Source organism: Pelobates fuscus, chromosome 10 (genome assembly GCF_036172605.1).
Source record: "Pelobates fuscus isolate aPelFus1 chromosome 10, aPelFus1.pri, whole genome shotgun sequence".
Lineage (NCBI taxonomy): Eukaryota > Metazoa > Chordata > Amphibia > Anura > Pelobatidae > Pelobates > Pelobates fuscus.
In genome coordinates this window covers 23,795,964-23,803,174 of record NC_086326.1, presented here as the reverse complement: position 1 = coordinate 23,803,174, position 7,211 = coordinate 23,795,964, and positions in this window count along the sequence as shown.

The window sequence follows — 7,211 nt, the reverse complement described above, 5'->3', positions numbered from 1 at the left end:
TAGTCAACAGAGACAGATTGGGCCGGAACAGCTTGACCCCCTTATTATCCAGTGAATAAAAAAAAAAAATAGTACTGCTAGTGCTGCTTATACCAACTTTGATTCACTGATTTAAAATAATTTCAGAGACAGATTATTTCGTTTACAGTGTGCTTCTGTGTCACTACTTGTGGTTTTGAAATTGTAAACATCTTTCCTTCAGTACTATACACAGCATGTGGCAGTTTAATGCACAAGTGAATCCAGCAGGTCGTTTTTGTAGAAAAGTAAAAGAGTATTTTAAAATGTAGGTGGTAGTGGTGCTGGTGGTGGTTGTGATGTTTTCAAATGCCTTTCATCATAATGATTTTAGTATGCCTGGCGGATTGTTGCGGTATGACTTCAGCTGCTACTTTTGCAGGTGCTGTTGGTAGAAGCTAATAGGGATTTTTTTTTCCATACTGTGTTTTTTTTCTTTCTATTTTTCGCCAGAGAAAGGTATAGACAGATTGTCGGAGCTCCAACAAAAGTATCTGTTCTTGTGTCAGCAAGTGGACTCTGTACTCTAGAGACGTTATTGTTATTTGCTTCCCAGGAATTTTCCTACTCTATTTATTCTGAATGTATAACTTTCCATGAGATGTTGTGCTTTAACGTGATCTGAGCTTTAGATACAGTTTTCATTTGTGTAGGAATGTTTTTATGGATGCTAATGCATTTACACCAGGATCAATGCCCAGGCTGTGCAAAACAAATCTTTTTTTTTTTTTTCTAACACCATAGTCTTCAAAATAAGTATTTTCTTTTCTCCAAATAGTTAGCAAAAATAACCTTTGACAAATGTATGTTGGTAAGTTATTCTAGCACTAGGATAAATTAACAGGGATAAATTATTTTTTTCTGTCACCAAAGTCCCCAAAAGAAAGATTTTCTTCCCATCATAATGTTAATAAAAAAAATAATAATTACAAAATATGTGCCAAAAAATGTATATATATTTATATATTGACGTTGTGGCAGGCTTATGCAATGTATGATCATATAATGTAACTAAATCCCCATTTTTTTTGCCTAGATTAGGTGTTTTTAAAAAAAACTCTTACAAACTAATAAAATCTGTCAACATTGAAGCTGCTGTTTAGTAGATAGGAGAGTGCGCTGGATCTTGTGTATTTTTTATATATACATATATATATATATATATATATATATATATATATATATATATATATATTTGTCTATTAGTAAATTACGCTAACAATAAGATCAATGGTCTAAGGTCAAATTATTTACTAATCTCAAACTAGCGTAAATGTCCCAAGTTAGCAAGAGTCAATTGTATAACTAATACAATACAGTCGCGATAATAAGACATTTCTTTCCTTCAGTTAACAAGAAAAGTATGATTTTTCACTACCGAACATTGTTAAATTAGTCTAAAACTAGGCTCAATGATCCAAGGTAAGCAAAATATTTGTTTCCTGACACAATAGAGAAGTATTTTGTTTTCAGTATTTTGTTCAGTTAACAAAAACGGTATTGACACCAGAATATTGGTAAACTAAGATTAAAGACTAAGACAAAAAAATGTTTTATCACAAAAATGTATTTTCTTTACTCCAAACAGTTAAGTAAACAAATATTGTTTAAAAACTGTTTTTTGGTAAGCTACTCTCTAGAATTATTGATCCAGGCTGAGCAAAATATTTATTTTCCATCAAAGACACCAAAAGATGGATTTTATTTACTCCAAATAGCTAGCAATCCCCCCCCCCCCCCCAAAAAAAAAAACCACACACAAAAAAAAAAAACATTATCAATGTATATTGGTAAGAGAGTAATACTGGGAAAAAAGAACCAAGCTAGGCACAAGGATTATTTCTGATACCATTGATCCCAAAAGAATGATTTTCTCTGATTGGTTACCAAAAAAACTAAACAATAAACAAATACCTTTTAACAACTGTATATTGGTAGACTAGTCTTGTAGTAGAATCCATGATCCAGTCTAGGCAAACATATTTTTTTCGTGTCACCAGAGCAGTAAACAAAAACAAAAAACTCTTAAGCAACTGTGTATTAGTAAACATTTATCTTCCTAACATGATAAAATCAAAAAGGATTTTCTTTCTTCCAAACAATTGAGAATTTCATGTGATCTGTAAATAAAAGCATTATTCAGTGTCTGTCCCCTAACATCAATTTTTTTTTGCTACTTCTTGATTGGACAGAAGGTCCATCCTGCATGGTTGAACAGATCTCTTGTTCATCATGTTAAGCTTAGCTGCTTATTTCCCACAATCCAAATGTTCCCCCCTCCCCCCTCTCCTCTCCAGCTTTTTCTCTATTCCATCCCTTTGTTGTCTGGTATGACAAACGATACCTCAAATCACAAAAGAAAAAGAGCATGAAGAGATACACATTTGTAAATAAAAAAATAAAAATATTCTGATTACTTCTGCATTTTGGTGGGAAACAAATCTCCTAGTCAAAATGGCAGATATTTAATTTTTTTTTGCAAAAAACAGTAGCTCTTCCAGAACTCTCGGAATTGTCCCCATCCCACTCCTGAACATTTTGTTGGATTGTCAAAAGTGCTGTCTAACAAAAAGCATCCACTGGATTGCCCAGATTTGTGGAGTGCTCCTACTGACTATCATACATTCCCTTCTTTCACAGCACACTGGTGGGAGCCCCTGCTAGCTGGTTATGTTAGTGGTAGTGGAGGAGGTCCAACCTTACTGCAAACCATGCTTGAGCATTGTTAGAGCACTGCCTGGCATTTCCACCATGGTGTGAGCACTAGCCAACTCTGAGGCAGGAATGAGAGATAAGAGGGATTCCCATATACTGTCAACAACAAGATGCCAGAATAACAAATTAAAAGAGAATTTTGGAACCCCAGAGCACCATCCATAGTTTTTCATCCAACCACTGCATTGGCATTGACTCTCCACTGGGCATCAGAATTGGAAATAATGGAACATCTAGTGTCAGTTGGTATTCCTTTAAGTGTATGACAGAAACTATAGTAATCCAAATATGCAATAATCTAAATTTTGTCAAATTTTTCCAGAAAAGGCAAAAAAAAAAGAAAAGAAAATGTACTGTGTTGGGTTACTTTTTTCTTTCAAGCTACTTTTTTGTTAAGTTTAACCCCTTAATGCCGTTACGGCGTTCTATGCCATCCACGGCTTTAAAGGGCTTTAAAGCCGTTGCGGCGGCATAGAACGCCGTAACGGCTTAAGCCCCCGGCTTAAGCCCCCAGGAGGTGAGATTTACTCACCTCCGCTGCGATCCTCTTCTGGAGGGCTTCCTGACAGCTCAGGCAGCCCTCCTCGGCAAATGAGGCTCCCGGGGGCCATGTGATCGCTCTCAAAGAGCGATCACATGGCCCCCTATAGCTGGCTGTGGATCTGCCAGCAGGGGGACTGTCTAAAATATCAGACAGTCCCCCTGCTGGTAGGTAGTGTATAAAAAAAAAAATGAGACATGTTTAAAATTTAATTAAAAGTATTTATATATATATATTATATATATGTAACATCATACAAAGTGTATTTTAATATTAATATTGGTATATATATTAATATTAAAACACACTTAGAATGATGTTACATATATATAATATGTATATATATTATATATATATATAATAGATATATGCACATATAATATATATGTGCAATCTGAATGAGATACAACACCTGGTTATACCTAGATGGATATTTCTCTCTACTCCTTATTTTGCAAGTCAGTTTTTAAATCATGATAATGAGGAGACTCCTTAGAGCTGTGTGTAGTAGTCCATAATCAGTCTATTTGGAGACATTTTGCATCCTACTTAATTTGACCTAAATTTTACAAATAGATTGTCACAGATTGTCAATTGTGGAACCGAGTTGAACAGAAGAACAAGCTGATTGTGCAATTTGTTAGATAAATAATGTTAAAACTCAAGCTATTCATCATGTGGTTAAATAAATCATTTAAAAAAGTAACATGTAGTCAGTACTTACAAAGAGTGAATAATTGCATCTGTAATGCTTACTACAGAGCGATGTTAAAACTCTCAGTATAAAGGTTCTGCAGATGATGCTCAGGCGTATGGGATGACATGAAATTTTTAACTTGGTTCAAATGCATGTGATTATAATGCTGTTGTTTGCTGGATATTGTCTTGTCTGTTTTTTGCTGGTATGCGCATCGAGACCCTATGGGTAATAAGACTGCGTTTTCTTAAGAATTTTTAATAATAATAATAATAATAATGATTCTGAGTTTTTATTCTCCAGTATGAGCCATTCTGTGTTCACGTGGGCAACAGCTTACACTTGCCATAGGGAGTATGCAGCATTTAGGGTATCATTTATTTATTCTCTACCATGAGGCAACCTGCTCCACTGTGTGCATGTGTCACTGTGCGCACATTTTCTATTGGGAAATCGGAACACTTAATGTATAATTCTATGTGTGACTTCTCAAAGAAACTCTGTGCATTTATTTATTAAATGTGCACTAACTGGTAATTCTTCATTTAAAGGGTTAATTTAGATTTACTATTGAAATTAAACATATTGTATATCAACGTTATAATTTTAAGATTATAAATTCAATTTAAAAAGTGCATCGAACAGACATATTAAAAATGTTTTGCAGCAAAAGTTCACCAAAATAATGTCAGAATTTGTCATATAAATGACATGTACATTACTTTACATAACTGAATATAACAGTTATTATGAAGCATCATTTATGCTGCTTAAGTCCTCAGTGGACACTGAGATAAGCGGGAATGATAAGAGTTCCTGCACACGAAATTGATGCATATGTAAATCATTTTTATAAGATGCGGAAGTTAGACAATTTGGAACACTAAAACAAGTGAGAATAAAGTGAGTTAAGAGAGGGCCTGCACCAGAAATTGTAGCCAGTGACAGCGTGTTAAGATCAAGATTTAAATGTTAGATCAGCAACATTATAAGGCAACTAGTAGAAGCTGTGCACCATATAGACACAGAGGAACAATGAGTCTAATACAGATCCTGAGCCTGAAATTTTAGTTGGTGATTGTGTGAAGAATTGCCTTATACACAAGAGTGGTAATGCTGGGAAAAATAATTTGTAGATGCCAGGGCCAAACAGGGAAAAAAATGGGCCCAAGCATTTTTTTACCCACAAGCCCAGTTTGAAGGGTCTGGGGCCAAATGGGGGAATGTTTTGTCAATACCAATGACAATCACACCCTCTCTTTAACCCCTTAAGGACACATGACATGTGTGACATGTTATGATTCCCTTTTATTCCAGAAGTTTGGTCCTTAAGGGGTTAAGTGAGTAAAATTTAAAGGCCTTGATGCAGGGATGGAGGATGATTTAGGGCTAAGGAAGAGAGCTAAAACAGGTAACTTAAAAGGAATTTACAGCTGAAAGTGGCAAGTAGGGAGGGGGGCAGAATGGAGCAGGCTAGTCATTTTTATAGACAAGTAAGTGTTTGCCAACCACAATTCTATCAGCCAGATTATTAATAACTACATGTAACATCAAGTACAAAGTATTAAAGTAGTAAACTATATGAAATGTTATACAGGTATCGAGAGGATTGTCCTCCATTGGAGGGGGAGAGATAGGTTGAGAAAATTATCTCAACGTGAGACTTTTTGGATATATAAATTGCATATACTGGAGCCGAGTGATTTGAACGGGGATATTGATTTGATCTGCTTCTTATAGTTTCTCATAGTCTTTTTTTCCCCATTTTTTCCCCCCTGGATCCCCTTTTTCTGTTTTTTGCTTTTAAAGGTTTAGCTTGTGCCCTCTTCTTTTGGGAAGTATTTTGGATGTTTGGTAAGTGTATGATTTTAGGTTTATAATCTTAGTCCTGGTGGGAGTTCACCTATAGCAGTGTCCAATACCTCGATCACAATCTACCTGTCAATTGCAAAGGCAATGCTGGCTGGTAGATCGCATCTGGCAGCACTACTTGATCCTAAAGGATTGCGATTGTGTACGGAGGTGAGCGATGCACACTGATGTCGATGTGCTGCACCTTTATCCAGTAATATATTTTGTAGAAAGGGGTGACAAGGGTTTTGTAAAGGGGGGCAGGGTTTTTTGTGGAAAGGGGTGACATTGATTTTGTCAAAAAAAAGCTGCAAATACGCCCAAAATCATATAGATAAGCCACATAGGTTTGGAGATGCTGTTCTGTGGAGTAATGAAACAATACTGGAACTTTTCAGCCCAATAGATCAGCGGTATGTCTGGAGGAAGCAAAAATTAAGCATATGAGGAAAAGAACACTCTGCCTATAGAAGTGGTGGCTCGGTGATGCTCTGGGGCTGCTTTGCATCCTCTGTCACTGGAAACCTTTAGCATGTGAAAGTCAAGTTGGATTAATTGAAGTATCAGGAAATCCTAAGAGAAAATGTAATTCCATCTGTACGGAAGCTGAAGCTTGGGTGCCATTGAACCTTCCAACAAGACAATGATCTCAAGCATTCCACTAAGGCCTAGTTGCAGAAGAAGTCCTGGAAAATTCTACAGTGGCCATCACAGTCACCTGACTTGAACCCCATAGAAAATCTCTGGTGGGATTTGAAGAAGGCGGCTGCAGCACGCAAACTGAAGAAAATTACTGAACTGTGGGCCAATGCTCATGAGCAATGGGTTAACATTCCTTCAGGAACGCTGCCAGAAGCTAGTGTTTGGTTATGCATCTCATTTACAGCAGGTCATAAAAGCAGAAGGGTGCTCTACTAAGTACTAAATATGCTTTCCATGAAGGGGTTGAATAATTTTGAAACTGGATAAGTCATTATAAGTAGCATTTTCAGTTGAATTTGGGGAAACCACTTGAAGCATTCATATTATTTGATTTATTCATTGCACACAGCTCAAAGACTGTCAATTTTGACAGTAAACCTGATTTTCAATGGGGTTTTAATAATTTTGAATACAACTGTATACTATGCTCTCATCATTGCATATGGGGAATACCAGTTGTTGCTAAGACCCAAAGAAAAACAAAACAAAAGAAAACATAAAATTGTATCATATAGCGTTATGAATATATGGATTCCAATGTGAATCATGAACTTTTGCATTCACATTTATATGGCTTTTATATGGCATTCACATTTATATGTCTGTCTCAGCACTGCAATGTTTAAAATTGCAGGACTAACTGGGTCGGGGACATTGCACCTAGACCACTTCAATAAGTGAACTGGG